Consider the following 20,639-nt stretch of genomic DNA (forward strand, 5'->3'; position numbering starts at 1 on the left):
TTTATGCCAGGGGAGGAGGTTGCACATGCCCCAGGACCACTACATAAGGCGTAGATTCTGGGGGAAGGTGGATAATGGGCAAACACTGACATGGATCCCCTTCTTGCACCGCAGGACCATCCAACCAGCCTAAGGAGAGTTGAATGTTCCACCTAGAGGGTGGGGCAGCTGGAGACCTACTAGAAGTCTGACCTCCACTTGGGCCGTCTGCCCCCCCCCTCGATCTGCATACTACGTGTGACTTTGTGTGCACTGCTGGTCACTATAAGTGTTACTAGAGTTTGTGGCTAAACCTGGGTAGATTGCAATGCTTGATTTAAAATTTTCGCTTGAGGCCCCACGGGTTACAGGTACGGAATGTTCCACCTAGAGGGTGGGGCAGCTGGAGACCTACTAGAAGTCTGACCTCCACTTGGGCCGTCTGCCCCCCCCCTCGAACTGCATACTACGTGTGACTTTGTGTGCACTGCTGGTCACTATAAGTGTTACTAGAGTTTGTGGCTAAACCTGGGTAGATTGCAATGCTTGATTTAAAATTTTCGCTTGAGGCCCCACGGGTTACAGGTACGTCTGACTGTGTCCCCCCTGTGAGAAGTTGGCCTGATATGTGATGTCCACTATTCTAGTGGCCACCCTGTATCAGTCCAAACAGCCCTTATGGTGATGGTTGTAAAGTCAACCTTATAGACCAGCTATTCTAGTGGTAGCATGGACAAAGCAGTCTTAGGCTAATTCTTCAGAGAGCATGTGAAGCCAATTGTTTTACCAATAATAACCCCTCGAATACTAAATGAAAGGACACCACACAAGGTATATATCAAATATATATGTATTTATTACTAACACAACCCCTCTACACTCTTTATGAGGTCAGAGTTCGAGATACAGCAAAAGTGACTCAATAAGCATACTATAAGTTGCATGTTGGAAATGGGGGACTCTGGTTGGCGCAGGTAAGTACCAGCGACAAGCAGGGACCCTCACCTCCAGTCAGGGTGGAAGATTACCCCTGGGAATAACCCTTGCTCACCCTCTAGGTGCGTGGCGCGAGCAGACAAGGCTAAACTTCGGGGCGCTACAGTTAAGCATTTGTAATCACATACAACAAATACACCGATTCCCCCACAAATGTACACCAGGCGTTGTATTTATATCAAAAATACGTAACTTTATGTAGAAATATATCTGAGGCAGTGACTTAACACAAGACCAATATAACGTTTTTTAAGAGTAAGGCTACAAGATCTAAAACAAATGGCAAGTGTTCTTTTCAGGTTTCAGGGAAATACTTAGGCTGCATCCATTTGGTTCTAGTTACTCTTTAGAATGATGCCACAGTTTGTCTTTGTGATGTCCAGTACATCCAAAAGGGGTTGAATACCTCTAAAATCCTTTTCCTGTTCTCCAGGCACTGTCTTTAGGGGTAATGTACTGTACGCTCAAGGTCTGGACCCTCTGGAACGCTACTGTGCGCTCCGTACGATTACAGGAAAAATGCCCTACCGAATCTCACGCATCTCGCGTGAGATGCGTACACCGAAAGTGAACCAAACTGGGTGTATGAGTCGTACCAGACTCGTAGGCAGGGAAAGAAAGCGTTGCGGACCCTGAGTCCAGAAATTGCACAATGGACTTTAGTGGACGATGCTCCGTGCGCTTCAGGCGCGGGGCGTACGCTTTGTGTACGCCTCTAGCGTACGACATGTACGTCGAGGGCTGCTCGCAGGCTGGTGCGACTGTGTACGCTTTACGCGTATGGAGCGTACTTCGAGGACGCTTGCAGGCTGGTGTGAGGCGTACTACCGTGGTGTTCTCTTGAGGTACGCTCTGGAAGACAAGCGTACTGCGGGGGAAGATAGGCGGCCAGCGGACGTGGCGTACTCTTCAGGTACGCTCTGGTGACACCAGCGTACTGCGGGGCGTTCTAGGCAGCTGGAAGCGGGGAGAGGCGACGGCAGATGCCTCGAGAGGTCCCAGCTTCGAATTCCAGTGGTGGCGGTGGCATTAGGAGCAGGCTGGGAGAGGCGATGTCAGGCGCCTCTGTGAAAGTGCAGCCTGTCGTTTCCAGCGGTGGGGGCTCTTTGTGGAGTGCGGCTCAGGAGGGCCGTGGGCAGGGTGCGGGGCGGTCCGGTCGAGCGGGTCACGGCTCCTGGAGGGAGCGGGGCGGACTCAAGGTGGGGGCCAGGCACAAGCTGCCGAGGGTGCGGGCGGTCCGGCAGAGCGGGTCATGGCTCCTGGAGGGAGCGGGGCGGGCTCAAGGCGGGGGCCAGGCACAAGCTGCCGAGTGTGCGGGGCAGTCCGGCCAAGCGGGTCACGGCTCCTGGAGGGACCGGGGCGGGCTCAAGGCGGGAACGGCCAGGCACAGCTGCCGAGGTGCAGGGTGCAGGGCGGTCCGGCCGAGCGTTTCACGGCTCCTGGAGGGAGCGGTGGGGGCTCAAGGCGGGAGCGGCCAGGCACAGGCTGCAAAGGGGAGAGCGAGGCACTCCAGAGGGGGGACCCAGCAGCGGGTCAAAAGAGGAACAGGCAGAGTCCAATGGTCCTGGGACTCTAGTCAGGGGACCAGCTCAGCAACAGGCCCTTGGAGATCATCAGAGGCCCCAGGTTTGCAGAAACAAGGCAAAGGGGGGCTCAAGGGGGCCTTGCGGGTTTCTTCTGGTCTTCTTAGCAGCAAGGTCCTTTCTCCTCTAGCAGAGATTCTTCTGGGGGCTGACAGGATCTGATCTCTTGGGAGAAGGGCTCTGAGCACTTTGGTGTGCAAGGTGTGCCTTCTGCTTTCAGTGCATGGGGCAGGGCAGCAGACGCTCCGCAGGAGGTGGAGCCGGCATTGAGATGATAAGGACAGCCAGGAGCATGTTGTTGACAGTCTTCCTTCTTCCTGGGCCAGGTGTTGGCCAGAGTCATCAGTCGCTCCCCAGGAGGTGGAGCCAGCATTGTGGTGGCAGAGCACAGCCCTATTCAGAGTCAAGGGGCACTCCCACCACCTGTCATCCCTAGCCCTGTCACTCACACAACCCAGACAGCAGATACACATCCTGGCAGAGGCGGGCTGAAATGGTTAGGCAAGCAAATGCTAACTTTCTAAAAGTAGCATTTTCAAACAAAGGATATTAAAATAAACTTTACTAAAAGAAGTATTTTATTATTCTGAGTTCAGGCATACTAGACTTGACCTTCTACCATGTTCCCTAAGCCTGCTGGGATTATAGGGTGTAATAATTCCAGCAGCCCATCCTGGCCTATGAGAACAGGTAGCCTTACAATAGTGAAAAACGAAAATGGTTGTAATTCACTATTAGGACATGCCACACACATCTGGGATTGTCCTACCTTATGCTTGCAATGCACCCTGCCCTAGGGCATACCATAGGGGTGACTCACATGAAGTAAAGGGAAGGTTTAGGGGCTGTCAAGTGTGTGCACTTGCCCAGCCAGCATGACAGTACCAGACTGCACGCAGGTTCTGCAATGGCAGACCTTAGACACATTTTAAAAGGCTGCTTCTGTGGGTGGCGCAACCAGCGCTGCAGGCCCACTAGCAGTATTTGTATTTACAAGCCCTGGCACTCCTGGTGCACTTTACTGGGGACTGACAGTAAATCAAATGAGCCAATCATGGAAATCATTTAATAATCAAATTTTCATAGGGAGAGCATATGCACTTTAGCACTGGTCAGCAGTGTTAAAGTGCCAAGAGTCATTAAACCAACAAAAACAGGTCAGAGAGAATATGGGAGGAAGGCAAAAAGTTCAGGGATGACCCTGCAGAAAGGGCCAAGTCCAACATTGCACAAATACAATTCTGTCCTAGGGGCCCCACGAACCATATACTAAGTAAGTGGTATAAGAACCACTTCAGAACAGGTGAATAGGCCTAGGGCCTAGGGACTCGCTGGGACTACACTGAACAACTACAGGTTAGGAAGTAGGAGTCTCACAGGATGCGTGTGCAGTGTCTAAACACACACGCAGGTTCTCATAGACTTTCAATGGGAACGTAAAGTTAACAAAGTAGTTGATTTCGGACACTTCCGGGTGGACTAAGGGAAAACCCAGTTAAAGTAGGACACTTGAATAGTTATTACCCACAGGAGCACCTGAATAGTCCATTTACCTCACCCAGGGAAGCCGGGTGCATAGGTGTTCTTTCGTGTCAGGTTTCGTCGTTGAATCCTATGGAGAACTGCACAAAGATGCTGCAGGCGACCAGGAGGAAGATGTGGATCCAAGGGTGGATCGAAGCAGTGAAGAACCTGAAAGCAGAGGGGACAGAGTCTGGGTCACTAGCCAGTGACCAGGAAGGAACCAGGAAGGAACCAGGGGATGTTGAGCTGCGAACAGGTGAAGAAGTGAAGCTTGTCTCTGCAGCCACGTGGACCAGGAGGCGTCGACGACAACCAGGAGCTGGATACGGACTGTTCCACAAAGGATCTCGCTGTTGGCGGTGTCGGCTTCCGGATTGGAGTCAACAAGCATTCCTTTACAGGAAAGCAGTAGCAAGCCCGGAGCAACCAGGCAAGCAGTGTTGTTTTGTAAAGATGTCTTCAGGAGGGTCACTAGCCAGCGGGCTAGCAACCGCGAAGATGCGTCGAGGAGAAATGCAAGAGCAGGCCCCACGTGGCACTCGTGGAGTGCAGAGGGCTGAGCTTCGGTGCACTTACGGCTCGGGGTTGGGGCTCCTCAAGTCCCAATGCACAACTTCGAGGACGCCTCAAAAGCTGCACAGTTAGCAAAAAGCAGGTACTGCAGGTAGTCTGGTCCCACGTCTCTCGTGTCCGCCATGGGTCTCAGCTTTGCTGTGGATGTGGGTCGGGGTCCGAGAAGTCTAGAAGTCCAGAGGCTGCATCGCTAAGTCTTCGGGCTCTGGCGGGAGCGTCGACAAAGCAAACCGGCAAGACACTAATGGTGCCTGTTTGCACAGGGTGGTCACTCCTTGACCACAAGTGAGATTCTTCAGTCTTCTATTGCAGTAGAATGTCGAAGGTCCAGAGTTTCATTTCAGGGTTTCAGTTCAGGATAATCTAAAGTCTCTAGACTCAGCACCTAGCTTTATACCAATCTAAGGGGCTGGATTACCTGCTAGGTCCCTCCTATGGGTGGAACCGGGGAAGGGGGTGGTTACACCCCTTTCCCTTTGTCTAGTTTCACGCCAGAGCTGGGGCTGGAGTGCCCCAGCAACTGGTTTGAACCAGGCTATGCATGGAGCACCTTGTGTGCCCCAGGCAGTGTCTCATTGCATTCAACCCACCCTGCCCCAATACACTATAGCCTGTCTGGGGAGGTGCTAGCACCTCCCAAGGCAGGAAACCTATTGTCCAGGCCTCCCTTGCTGGAAGGGCTCCCAGCTGCAGGAGGTCAGACTTGTGTCTGTGGCAGCAGCATCCATTTTGTGATGCTGAGGCTCTGTTTAACTTTAACCGGGTAAAGCTACAACTACATGTATTCTCCCTCTAGAAGGATGGAATGCTACCCCTTTTGCCAGAACTGGTGAGGGGGTAGTATTCCAAAGCGTATGACACCTTACACGACATGTTTCGATAAAGCCAAACCAAAGTTAGCATTAACCGCGAGGATTATAATGCACTTAAGAGTATATGGTATGGCTATATCATAGAACAGCTATAAGGACATGGTTCCGAAAGCTGCAGACAGGCTCAGCTCATGCTAGAGCACCATCTCACATAAAACCAAGCACTCTGCCTTCAGGATTGTCAAGGCCTGCCATAGGAGTGACTTATAGGTACATATGTGTATATATGTAATGGTAGGTATAGGGATACTATACCTAAGCAAGGGGTGATTACACGACCTTGCCCCAGCTGAGTGATCAGCCAGTTGTGTCAATGTGGATGGCCAGCCAGGGGTTGCATAATACATGCTGCAGCCCCTGGTAGGTCTTGGATGCACCTATGCCCTGGGTACCAATGGTACTCTATACAGGGGCTCACAAAGGTGACCCAATACCCAATTAGGTATGACCTAAAGTACATGGTATGAATTTAGAGAGAGAACACCTGGGCTGTGGGTCTGATTAGCAGGCCCACAGCCACACTAAAGTCGAGAAACCAGTATATCAGAGCAAAAAGTGGGGGTGACAATAGGAAGCAGACCCCAGTCTCTTACCCTCCCTGCTAGATCCATCTCGATCACTGTCAGCCTGTCAAGAATTGGGCTCAATTTGACGTCCAGAAGAATAGACATTATATCTTTAACGGCTTTGATGATCGACGGGTCTATGTTTGGGGCTACCGACTTGGGTACCAGGACCTTAGTAGCTAATTTAGGGGCCAAAATGGGTTTGTTTTTTTTTGCTTTGCCCCCTATAGTTTGGAATTTCCGTTTAGTGCTCCTCCCAGAATTAAGACCCCCCTGAGCGGATGAGTAACCAAGTGATTTTGTGTATTAGTGCTATCCGTCCCTTGCGGCTGAACGATACTTTGTCTACTTTCGATTATGATAGTTGGAGAAAGGGACCTGTGCGGGATCTGGGAAGGTGCCAGGGAAGGGGCTTCATGCAAAGATGTTAACCCTTCGGTGATAAAAGAGCCCCCAGGTGACCCCTGACCAGTACCTAGATAGGTAGGAGAAGGTCAAGGCAGGGACTCAAATAAAACATCAGCCAGAGGCACGCTGAGTCCAGCTAGGAGTGGGTGCAAGCTATTAGAAGGTGATCTAAAGAGATGCGTATTCACCAATTCGATCTCCATATCGATAATAGGGCTGCCCTCTGCAAAAAAGAATCCATTGTCGCTACTGTGGTGGTGGAGCTGGGCGCTGCCTTCGCCTCACCTAACCCTGTCAGGATCTTGCACCTCCCCATAACTTTAGATGGCTTTAAATTAATACAATACAATGCAAAATACAGATGGAATAATAAATAAAATAGATGTAAACAATAAACACAGACCCAATAAGATTGGGGGGGCTAACCCCTTTGTATATAAATGCTCTTGATATATGTCCAGCACTAGTCCAGGAAAACCGCCGCCCTGTCACAGCCCAATGTTACCGAGGCTTGTGATGTGTGTTCAAGTGCAGGCTGAATATTAATTGTAGGAATATGCCTACCTCCTTCCACGATCACGGTGCCTTGATGGCTGGATATTAGGATGGCAACAGTTAAATTAAACAGCAAGCCAGCAACCTGCAGCTAAGGGGTGTGGCCCAGCCCAGCATCTGCCGGTCTCAGACGGGTGCAGACGCTCTCCTTTGGCCCGGGCTCACCCGCGCGTGTCCCGCGCTGCAGGGCCCTGTTCCTCCTTTAAGCGCCTCCCTGGTGAAGTCTGCTAGCGTGAGTGGCATGCGCACCGCCTAGGATTCTGAGTTTTGTGGTCTCGGATCTCTGCCCTCCTCTTCGCGAGACCAGAGAGACCAGAGCTTCACCCCCAGTGACTCCAGTGGCGGCGGCGGGGGTAGAACAAGCAAGCAACTGCTTCAGGTACAATGAGGCCAGGTAAAACAATAAAATGGGCTTCCCGCACTGCGGGGGCCCTGTTCCTCCTTTAAGCGCCTCCCTGGTGCTGTCTGCTGGCGTGGGTGGCGTGCACGCTGCCTAGGATTCTGGGGTTTGTGGTCTATGGTCTCTGCCCTCCTCTTTGCGAGACCAGCTCTTCACCCCCAGTGCCTCCGACGGTGGTGGCGGTGGGAGAACAAGCAAGCAACTGCTTCAGGTACAGTGAGGCCAGGTGAAACAATGAAATGGGCATCCCACGCTGCGGCGGCCCTGTTCCTCCTTTAAGCGCCTCCCTGGCACTGTCTGCTGGCGTGGGTGGCGTGCACGCTGCCTAGGATTCTGGGGTTTGTGGTCTCTGGTCTCTGCCCTCCTCTTCGCAAGACCATAGAGACCAGCGCTTTACCCCCCGTGACTCCGGCGGCGGGAGAACAAGCAAGCAACTGCTTCAGGTACAGTGAGGCCAGGTAAAACAAGTCAGTACAACAGTAGGGAACATGTTGGATTGCAGAGGGGTAAAATTTACCATTCCGACTCCAGTCATTACAACATTAGGGAAAGTGGTGGATTGCGGAGGGGTCAAATTTACTATTCCCACTCCAATAAGTGTAACAGTAGGGAAAGTGTTGGAAAGCGGAGGGGTAACAATTACGATTCCCACTCCACTCAGTACAACAGTAGGGATAGTGTTGGATTGCGGAGGGGTCAAATTTACTATTCTCACTCCAATAAGTGCAACAGTAGGGAAAGTGTTGGATAGTGGAGGCGTAAAATGTACTATTCCCACTCGTCTGTTTAACATTAAAATCATACAAAATATCTTCAACAAAATACAATTCTTTTAAAACAAAGTTAATAAAAAAATATATAAATATGTTGAAAAATACAATAAAACTATATTTAATATTAAACATTAAATAAATATCCCAATCTTAAATACATATAAATATCTACAAATATTATTATAAATAAAATACAAACATATTTGTCATAGAAATAAATATTTTTACTTCGAAATTATTTATTAACAAAAACATTATTACATGCAATTAGTTTAGTTACTTCCCAACCTATACCACCACAAAACGCACAACCTGCACCTAAATAATTCTTTACACTAGTGATATAAATATTCATCAAACTAATTTTCATTAATTGAATATGAATCATTATAATTAATATACTTACCACAATAAAGCCCCACAAAGCATACAACGAACTCAAAACATGTGACAAAAAGTATTTACACAGTTAACATAAGTAATTATGACATTATTAATATTAATTTTAAAAAGAATTATTCATTGCTTAAAATAAATTTAAGTTACTTCCCACCCCATACCCTACTAAACCCACAACTAAAATCTAAAAGATACATTAATTTGCATAATTTACATAGCTAATTAGCAATTAAACTAATATTATTAATTAGAAACCAAATTATAATCATTAAAATTAGTTAACTTCTCACCTTTTACCCTTATAATCCGTACAACCCGCACCTACAATTAAACTTTAAAAAAATTAATTACACAATTAAAATTGATTTTCAAACAAATAACTAATAGTATTTAACAACTAATTAAAAAGTAAATACAAATAATTTACTCCTCACCCTTTACCCCTATAAACCCAAAACCCACACTTAAAAGTAAATAAACAATTAATATGATTAATTATTTATTAATATTAATTAACAACTAATTATTATTAATTAAATATAAATTACGTTCTACCCTTTACCTCTATAACCCCACAACCCACACCTAAAAACTATTACACAATAACATAATTAATAATCAATCAATTAATATTAATTATCAACTAATTATTAATTAAAAATAAATTACTTTCCACCCTTTACCCTATGACCCCACAACCGCACCTAAAATAATTACACAATTAACATAATTAATTATCAGTTAATTCATTAATATTAATTGACAACTTAATATTAGTTAATTGAAAAATGTGTTACTTACCACCCTTTACCCCTATTAACCCCCCAAACCCACACAAACAACATTTACAAAAAAAATCAAAGCACAGTTATCACAATTAAATAGCAATTAGATAAATATTAATAAATACAAAATAACCATTGATTTATTATAATTAAATTACTTCTCAACCTATTCCCCTATAAACCCACAACCCGCTACAGAACTCTAAAACACTATGGGGTAGATTCCGATTCAGGAAAAAAAACGTCCGTACGATTTGTATCCGGAGCCCACACCGTACGAATCGTACCCGTCCGTCCGAGTCGCGTAGTACGATCCGTATTCCGTCCGAATCGTCGCGATCCGTACGTATTGCAAGGCTGAAACCGTGAACCGTACGACTCGTACACATGCTGTACGACTCGTACACATGCCGTACGACCCGACGAGAACGATCCGGACCGGGGTATGAGGACGCGATTCGTACAGTCCACGTCAGGTAAGGGTGTGTCGTACGGAAAAGCACACAAACACATACACACTGTACAGTCCATACACCCAATGATCGCAGGGGTACGGTGCGTACCCCTGCGATCATGGGGTGTACGAGCCGTACCCCATGTACGATGGGTGTACGAGCCGTACCCCATGTACGATGAGCGTACGAGCCGTACCCCATGTACGATGGGTGTACGAGCCGTACCCCATGTACGATGGGTGTACGAGCCGTACCCCATGTACGATGGGTGTACAAGCCGTACCCCATGTACGATGGGCATACGAGCCGTACCCCATGTAAGATGGGTGTACGAGCCATACCCCATGTACGATGGGTATACGAGCCGTACCCCCATCGTACATGGGGTAAGGCTCGTACACCCATCGTACACGGGGTACGGCTCGTACACCCATCGTACATGGGGTACGGCTCGTACAACCATCGTACATGGGGTATGGCTCGTACACCCATCGTACATGCGGTACGGCTTGTACACCCCATGATCGCAGGAGTACGCACCGTACCCCTGCAATCATGGGGGGTACGCACCGTACCCAGGGGCCGTTCCGTACCTGTTTTGCCGCGAACTCTGCTTTTACGGCTGTTTTCAGCTCCCATAGAAAAAGGGTCATACGGTGCGTACCCGACATGTATCTTACTTGCTGGGTCGTAAAAACCAGCCGCGAACCGTACAGATGTCGCGTACAGCGGGTTCCGAGGGAGAATCGTATGGAAATTAGAGTCGTACGGTCTCTGTACGACTCGTACGGAGTACGGCTCCTGGTACAAATCGTACTTCGTTGTACGTACGGGGGACGTTGCAGGGTACGATTCGTATGGGAAAACGCTCCGAACGGCTATTCAGAACGGATTTTCCCGAATCGGAATCGGCCCCTAAATGTATTTAAATTAAATTTAATAACTACTAAAAATTTAACACATATATTCAAAAACATAAACAACACTTATACAAAAAAATTATAGCACATTCATTTAAAATGAAAAATATCCGTAATTAGAAAACAATATTTTACACACCTATACAATTGCAAATGATATTAATGACATGTATTTTTTAAAAATTTATATTATTTACCTTCAAATCAAATCGATATTCTTGACATCGATATTTCCATGTCATGATAGTTTAAACCCGATACTCTTGTCTGTCGATATTTGTAACTCGATATTTTGTCTAAACACCCCAATAAGAAGCTCAGGTATGGCTAACCCACTCAAAGCAAGCTGCATATACCATAATTCAAGAGTTTGGGTTAGTGTTAGCCAGGAAACAACCCTTCACAGTTGTGCTGCATGATAATAGATCTCAAGATCGGGGCCATTGAAGCCTCCCTAACGATAGGGAGACTAAGGGGCTCATTACGATGGCAGGCGGACCTGAGTCCCCCCTCCATTGTTGCAGTGTTTGGGACCGCCCAACAAACATGCGCGGTCCCTCTACTGCAATTAGGATGTGCCCACCATACTGGCGGGAGCATCGAGGGCATCTAACATTGTGGATGGTGTGGCTGGCTGCAGCACCGTACGCAATGCCAAAATGCCATGCTGTGCTTTTCTCTCCCCTCGTGGCAGGCACCACGCAGTGCCTGCCACGCAGTGCAGGGAAATGCAGGGGGTTACCATGGGTACCCCCCAGTGCACAGCTACCTACCCCCAACACAAGGGGGGCCTGCTATGGGCCCTCAAATCTGTTTCTGCCTGTCTTTTCGCAGTGGGATGACTGCCGCGAAAAGACAGGCGGAAAGGGATAACCTGATCGCAATGTTGGCCCATACTTTACTTTCGCAAGGCGGGCGGAAAAGGACCACCATGCCGAACCGTGGCGGACGGGCTTTGCATCCACCATGCTTGCCTGTGCATTCCCCCCACCATCATATTCTGGCTGAGGGAAAATTGCTGCCAGATGGCAGAGAGCCCGCCACCGCACGACCGGCGGTGGCGGTCCCTTCACCATCGTAATGAGCCCCATAGTTTGGACATGGCCCCTTTGTGTCTACAATTTTCCCAAACTAGGGGGGTCATTACAATGGCGAGCGGACTCGAGTCCGCCCGCCACCATAGTGGTGCCTGATACCACCCGCCTGCAACGCGGTGGTCCTGCACGCCAGATCACGATGCGACCACCACCGTGGCGGTTGCATCGTGCATGGTTATCATTGTGGCAGGTGCTGCTGACTGCAATGCTAATTATGCAGGTCGTGCTTTTCGCTGCAGTAAGTGGCATGCACCACGCAATGCCTGCCACTTAGTGCAGTGAAATGTGGGGGTACCATGTGTACCCCCACAGTGCACCACAGCCCCAACACAAGGGGGGACCGCAACGGGCCCCCAAATGCATTCTACGCCAGCCTTTCAATGGCTGTTTACCCGCTACGGAAAGTCTGGCTGTGGCACCGCCACCATTTTACCGGTGCCTACCGCTCCACCAGGCAATCGGAACAATTGCCTGTGGCGGATCCATGGCGGGCAGTCTTTGCGCCTGCCATGGTTGCGGTCCGATTCCCCCGGCATCGTAATGTGGGGTGGAAAACTGCTTTCCGATGGTGGAGAGCACTACGCACTGCTGGCGGTGGCAGGCCTTCCTCCATTGTAATGACCCCCTAGGTCTCCTAACACCGTGTTAGCATCTTGAAAGAAATGGTACGTGAGCACATTGGTTATATTGGAAAAGTAATGTAACAGATGGGTATCGATCATTTTAGCATTGGCTAACTACAGATACGTGAGAAAGGGAGCTTCTTCCAGAAGCCTACCTTCTAAGGGTCTATCCAAGTTCCCTGAGAATATGTTGGGTTGCTTCATATATATATATATACCCAAGTATTTTATTGTGTGTAAGGCAAGCTCAAGACCGCCTGTATCTATTGCATGGAATGCGTGGGTCCCTAGGTCTGTTAAGGGAAAAATTTTGTTGTGATGCATGACGGGGCCCATGCACAGTCTACAATTTAGTTCCACATTTTTAGCTTGACATTTCTTCTTAATTGTAACTTATATGCGTTGTGTTTACACTATAATGTACTGAGAAATTATTATACACGCTGTTAATTTCTTAGCAAGCATTATTATCATGTTTTATTTGGTTGTCCAGCTGGGTACAGCTTTTCAGCTCCAGACTAATCATCACATCAGCATTACACCTTTGACACAGTGCGACTGGAACAGTGCTTTTATTATATAAACGGCCTTTGAGCTACATCTGGCAGAGGAGCTCTTCTGCTGGGAGTCTACCCGAACGCAATGTACTACGACTGAGATGCAGTACTGCTGACTGTGATCTCAATCCTGCGAAGAACAATAGCCTGCGCTTCCTGATACCACATACCCAGGTATGGGGGTTGGGCTATCCCAAGGGATCTGGCAAAGGGTACTCCCACTATGCTCTTGATAGTGTAGGTAGTGTTAGGTATGAATATAATCATAGTAACATCATATTGGTTGATACATTCTTGTAATACTGGTTAAAATGTTTTGTTTCTTCTACCTTATAATTGCAGCACACTCTTTCTATACAAGAATGCAATTGTTTTAATAAATGTTTTGGAACTTAATTTGTATCTTTTTTGTGTTTACATTGAGCATGCAAAAGTAAAACAATGAAAGGGTAGATCTGTTTCCACAAATTCCATGGGGAATAAAGAGTGGGCATGTTCGAGGTTGCTGATACCATCTGGTACCATGGTAAAGGTAGGGTTCAGATGGGGAACTGTGAGCTAGCTAGGAACCAGGCCAACATTCTCTGAAAAATATGTGTGACCTGAGTTCCAATATGTTGAAGTCTATGTTATCCAGATACTCAGTCCTACTAAATTTATAGGAACTGTATAACAATGCAGGATTTGGTTATATTCACTTTTAATCCCAACACCCTGCCAAACTCCTCCAATGAATCTAAGACCACTGAGAGGTTGGAGCAGACATCCAGGTAATAAAATACATCATCTGTATTCAATGAGATAATGTGAACATGACGCTGTATTACTAAGCTGATCCAAACTCCCAGCAGTCACATGTGACTTGCAAAAGGTTCCATTGCCAAGAAGAATAAAAGTGATAGGGGCAGCCTTGTAGTGGGGGATATGTGAGTTAGTGCAGATGTTTGGTGGGATTAATAGAGGAGATAGAGGGAATTAAGTATTATTAGATTGCAGTGGTGTGACTTTCAAAGAAGGAAAGTGTGTACTTAAAATGAGGTGTCTGTAATTTGCAGAAATACAGTAGAGATTAAAGCAAAGATACCTGTGACTTAGAGTAGGCTGTGCTCAAAAAGAAGAGACATGTAAAGGATGAAAAGGAAGGAGAGAGTCAATTGAAAGAAAAAAAGTTGAAAGTCAGAAGTTTTAAGTTAAGGTCAGTTTTTCATGAAGGGTTTTTTTAGGAATACTGATGACGTTTTTTTTTAGATAGCGTACAACCTGAGGGTGCAAAACTGGAAAAAGAAACAATAATATTTGCATGTGGGCATGTGTGCTATATGAGGTACTTTAGATAGACACTAAAATCTGGCAAAAATCTGTCTGTTGCTTGGCTACTGCTAGACAACTGCTGCAACACACACAGCTCATCCGCACAGGGACTGGAAGTGTAACGTAATGACTGGCTCCATATATAGGGAAATATCACGAGCTTTAAGTTGGGCTCAAAAGAAGTAGTAATCTAATGACCATATCAACAAGAGTTTTTTTACAGGGTAAATAATGCACCATCGATAAATAGATTTTGCAAATGCTGCAGTGAATGATTTATGATGTTCACTCTTATAACTTTGGTCACCATATTAATTAAAAAACAAAAGGTGGGTCTATTATAGATGATGGTGAGAACAGCCTCTACAGACAGTTGAAGTGTATTGTTTGCATTCCTGTTGCTTGAGGGTGGAGACTAGATATTGAAGTGATGGAGTATGGAAATAGGGCTCCCCATAGAAATACAGGGAGGGTTTTCTTTAAAAGGCCAGCTGATTAGTTGGTTTTCCTAGGCACTGCAGTTTTGGCAGATGGTAAGCATGAGGGTAAGACTGTTGTTCCTAATGCTTAAGGTTAGCATGTTTTTGGACAGGGCCTGTCATGTTGTGTCTCTGATTGCTGCAACAGAAAGGCTGATAACAGTCAGTTGCAGGGATCTTGTACTTTATTGGGATTTAGTTGTGGGTGCTCCTGATTGAACACAGTCCTAGTGCTTCTTGCTCAAAAGCTGTGTCCTTGGAGAGTCGAACTGCACAAAGGAAGTAACTTGGGGACATATTTACAATAAAAATGCCAGCACGCGGAGCTGAGCCAAATTTGGTAGTGCTGTGCTCAGGCATTTTAAAAAAGGCAAGGATGTACCATTTCACAAGAATACGGCACACCCCTGTGTTTCCCCCGGTGCTGGTGCAAAAAAAGCTGCCTAGCTACAGTGCAATTCAGAAAAGGGGGTGGTGATGGACAGAGTATCTGAATTAAACAGAACACTCATTCCCAGTCAACAGATCAGGGCTTGATCCATCACCGTTTTTTAGCTCACTGCACCATCCCAGCTCAGAACCTGGCTATATGCAAATTAGTCTGTCCCTGGCTCAGTGCATCATGGGAACAGGGCAGACCAAACTACCAAGCCAATTCTTATACTGGGAAGGAAACAAGCTTCCGGGGACCGGTTTCTGGCATTACAGTGGTCTTCGGCCCGGCTTGCTTGAATCCTGATGGTGCAATGAGCAAGGGACTCACATCTGAGTATACCCTTCCACGCTTATGGTGGACAAAACGATTCAGAAAAGGGGGTGGTGATGGACAGAGTATCTGAATTAAACAGAACACTCATACCCAGTCAACAGATCAGGGCTTGATCCATCACCGTTTTTTAGCTCGCTGCACCATCCCAGCTCAGAACCTGGCTATATGCAAATTAGTCTGTCCCTGGCCCAGTGCATCATGGGAACAGGGCAGACCAAACTACCAAGCCAATTCTTATACTGGGAAGGAAACAAGCTTCTGGGGACCGGTTTCTGGCATTACAGCCGTCTTCGGCCCGGCTTGCTTGAATCCTGATGGTGCAATGAGCAAGGGACTCACTTCTGAGTATACCCTTCCACGCTTATGGTGGACAAAACGATTCAGAAAAGGGGGTGGTGATGGACAGAGTATCTGAATTAAACAGAACACTCATACCCAGTCAACAGATCAGGGCTTGATCCATCACCGTTTTTTAGCTCACTGCACCATCCCAGCTCAGAACCTGGCTATATGCAAATTAGTCTGTCCCTGGCCCAGTGCATCATGGGAACAGGGCAGACCAAACTACCAAGCCAATTCTTATACTGGGAAGGAAACAAGCTTCCGGGGACCGGTTTCTGGCATTACAGCCGCCTTCAGCCCAGCTTGCTTGAATCTTGATGGTGCAATGAGCAAGGGACTCACATCTGAGTATACCCTTCCACGCTTATGGTGGACAAAACGATTCAGAAAAGGGGGTGGTGATGGACAGAGTATCTGAATTAAACAGAACACTCATACACAGTCAACAGATCAGGGCTTGATCCATCACCGTTTTTTAGCTCACTGCACCATCCCAGCTCAGAACCTGACTCTATGCAAATTAGTCTGTCCCTGGCCCAGTGCATCATGGGAACAGGGCAGACCAAACTACCAAGCCAATTCTTATACTGGGAAGGAAAAAAGCTTCCGGGGACCGGTTTCTGGCATTACAGCCGTCTTCGGCCCGGCTTGCTTGAATCCCGATGGTGCAATGAGCAAAGGACTCACATCTGAGTATACCCTTCCACGCTTATGGTGGACAAAACGATTCAGAAAAGGGGGTGGTGATGGACAGAGTATCTGAATTAAACAGAACACTCATACCCAGTCTTTGGACTGGGTAAAAGTGGTCTGCTTAATTCAGACACTCTGTTCAGCACCACCCCCTTTTCTGAATAGCAACAGTGCAGGCACCCTGGCCGCCATGTTGCAATGGTGACTGCACTTCAAAGATGATTGTTTATGTGCAGAAAGGGACACCTTCCTGCACAAAAACAATCAATAATGGAAATGTGCTCTTTCTATGTGTGCCGGAGAATGCAGCACACATAGAAAGAGCAGAAAACAAGGAGAAATTAATAATTTCTCCTCGTATCGCCATTCTAACGCCTGCTCTTTCATGGTCTTAGTTTTTGGGCAGCGTCAAAAAGCAAGGAGTTTTTGCAGTAGGACACCCACAGCAACACCTATTGCACGACCCTTTGCTGCAGAGGACTGTAGCAGAAAAAGGCATAGTTATAAGGTGGCGTTAAGGCGCTAAATGGCTTAGCACCACCTTGTAAATATGGAAAATGGTGCTACGCCGCCAAATCGTCAAAAAAGTGATGCTCCAGTGGCGATAGGGGCTTGTAAATATGCCTCTAATTTTTTTATTGAACTGCAACTGTACCTGAGGCCCTTGGGACACAAGTGGTCAAGGCTAGTTCCCACCAAGGATACTAGTCGGTAACCACTGATTGCCGTGGGACCCAGAACACATATGCTTAACCTTTCTAGAAGGCAATCAATTTTCAGATGGGCACAAAACTGTGATTTCTTCTGTAGAGGACTCGGTTTTTTTGTCTGTGGCAGACCAAAAGGGCAGGATTATTTAAAGGACCTTTCTTTGAAAGCGTTTTTAAAATCAACAGATTTGTTGCTAAACATTTTTTAAGTGTTGTTCGCTTGTTTTTTTAGGACTTTTACGGGTATCTTGGTGGCGGAGTCTCTCAAAGACCCCATGGAATCGAATTGGAGAAATTACACCTGATAGGACACCTACATTCTTACTACTTAACCTTTATGCACTGAATGGTCCTGGGTAATGACAAACGAGTTTAAGCGAAAACTGCCTCGGCTGACAGAAAAAAGTTCAGATCCGTCAACATGCATGTCTGTGCCCTCATGTTAAAGTCATAATTCTAAGTAAGTCATGCAGCTCTTGGGGTCCAGAGATCTCACATCCCTCCAGTTTTGTTCTAGGTGAGAACTCCAACCATGGCCATATTTTAGAGTGCCCTGGGTCCAATTGTGCGGGGAGGTCATCGTTTTGAGTTACTAGGCCAGGCCAGGGGCAAACTAGCCACCGACAGAGACTAACTACAATTACAGTTTGGGGGAATTCTGTGTGCGATTTCCAGCTACAATTAGAAATACTGACTGGAATCTCCCACAGAATTCTTTCAATTGCTGTTTAGGCCCCTAGGAATGTCAGATAACTGCGCAGGCCAGGCCTAGACTTATTAGGCTGAATTCCTGCTTCCGATAATTTTAACCCAGACTTTAACCACATGCTTTGAGCAGGACTTATAATTGTATAAAGCAGATTTCGACGTGAGACCTCTGTTCATCCACAGAGGTCTTAGTCGACAACACCCTAAGCAGGCTCCTGCTGGACTGGTAGGCTGCATTATATAGGGCCGCTTCGTTGCAAGTGTTCGCATTTCCTTTTACTTGTATCAGTACAAGTGAATGTTCTTCTAAATCTAAAGCGACGCTGTGCACTGCATTTTCTGTGACGCATGCGCAGCTCCACCGTCCAGTTCACCATATTAACAAACACCGTCTCCTCTCTGCACAGCGCATGTTCGCACAAGGTTCGGGACAATTAGAGGCGCTCCCGCCAGGGCCTCTCGAGGCAGCCAGTCCAGCTCGGCACTGGTTACGCCACTGTCTGTACAAGTCCCCAGCACTGTCAGCGTATTCCTGTCTGTGGTTACCCCGATTAACATGTCGGCTCCTCTCGGATCACCTGCACGGTTTTGCTTTTAACCTCTTGTTCTGGAAAAAGTTACCTATCATCACAACAGCCTGTACATTTCGCACTAATCTCCCATTTACCACTAGTTTTCTCTGCATATGTCGTAAGCCCTTTAATGCCTTCAAAAACCTCCCAGCTTGCAGCATTCGGCGGGACGTTGTGGAAATCCGTTGGAGGATCGCAGCGCGTGCAATCAAGTCCTTAGACGCGTCCCCATTGGACGTTCAGGCCATGTCTCGTGCAGGGCAAGAACAGACAAGGCCCGAGAAACTTCCACACAACACTTAATGCACGGGAAGAAAATAAGTGTTTAGTTTTTCTCTGAGAAACAGCCACTTAAAACTGAGGAAAATAGATTTCGGGGGTGCAATTAGCAAAAAAATTGCAGCTTTTGAGATTACAGCAGGGGAAAGAATGGAAAGTTCTCCTTCACAGTCCAGTGGTTTTAAAAAAAAAAGTTAATGTTTAAGTTTTAGGTAAAGCTAGCTGTCTGGATTGGGTGTCACAATCAAGCCACACGTTCACGGACGATCAGGCTATCATCTTTCTAAGGGCGATAGATCAGTGTCAGCAAGCAACCCGGTGACTGACCTGATTTTAAGGCAATACCTACTTTTGAAGTGCTTAAAGCCTGAGGAATGCTAGCACTCTACAAGAAAGAAGCAACAGTAAAGAAGAGGTGAAGGCACTCATGGTGCCTGTCTGGCACTGTGGTTCATCTGACACAATAAGCATACCCTGTGAGTGAGGAAACACTTATTTAGCCATTCTCTTGTGGTCAGGGGCTTAACAAAGGCCCTTGCGGTGGTTCAATCCCATCAGGCCTCCCCTGCGACCCTTCAGGGGCCCCATTCAGCAAAGGCCAATGAATATTTGTGAGGTATGGCAGGCTCGGGGAACCTAATGACATGCAGAAGGGAGGTCAGTGGTCTCAGTGGATAAAGAAAAGTATGGGAACTGTGATCCAGAGTACAGTGAGGGTGGGGTCCGCGAGTGTGGGGGCAATGCAAAGACGTGGCTAAAAAGAATAAAACATTCTGTAACTATTTAGCTGGTTTCTCACCTTCACCTAACTACAGATAATTTATAATGCACACACCTTCAATAAAGAATAAATTCAAATTTAATTTATTTGTGGGAAACGCAATCTTCTGGTAGGAAAGTTCAATTTCTTAATGCAATCACTTCAGATGTCTGTGGGTGTAACTGGACAGTCGCCGTTTTGACTCCAGTTCGGTGCACTGCGGAAATAGGGACATGCTTTTATAGAGCTAAAAGAAACACGTTTATAAATAGCTAAGTCATTATCTAACAAAATGCATTATCCCACAGTATAGATAAGGTTGCATACAGCATAAATAGTCTGTTGCAAAAAAAAACTTGTGTGTACATTTTTTAATGCTTTCAAAAGTTATGCTTTTAATAATATGCTGACTGTACCTAGTGCAAATCTGTTTTTTTACGGTTTACAAAAAAAGGACAAGTTCCAGATTCTATCCATTAAAGCCCAAACTGGCTGCCAAGCAGCCTTTAGATTTGCGGATTAAGCACTTGCACATATTTATATTTCTTTCAGAGGCTGGCTTCTTCTCCTTTAGCTACCTCGCCCTTCTCTCCACAGTAAAGGAGACCCCTCTAATCACCTTTCAACCCGTGGCAACTCAACTGTTGAGGGATGTTTGTGTTTTTTAATAAAAAGTATGGAAACTCATCATCATATATAATTTTATTCGGTCATTTGTACAAAAAGCCATCAAAGTGTACAAAAATAAAACAAGGGTACATTTACAATTAAAATAGTATTAAACCATTGCAAGAGCAAGTACAAATGACATTCCAAATCAGGTTAAAAAGACATATGTACATAAATGCATAACTACAACCGCCTTAGTCATACTTAAAAAGAAATGCTATACAAGCGCCAAACATATGGGATAAAAGACCGTGTATACCAAGCTAGATATTTAAAATATGT

At 46.5% G+C, this 20,639-nt stretch overlaps 1 protein-coding gene across 5 annotated transcripts in view; it reads right to left on the minus strand.

The window, feature by feature from the left end:
* LOC147685095 (uncharacterized) overlaps positions 1-20,639 on the minus strand; it is a 402,851-nt gene that overhangs the window by 140,527 nt on the left and 241,685 nt on the right. The window lies entirely within an intron of this gene.

This window comes from Lissotriton vulgaris, chromosome 10 (assembly GCF_964263255.1).
Source record: "Lissotriton vulgaris chromosome 10, aLisVul1.2, whole genome shotgun sequence".
NCBI classification, from domain to species: domain Eukaryota; kingdom Metazoa; phylum Chordata; class Amphibia; order Caudata; family Salamandridae; genus Lissotriton; species Lissotriton vulgaris.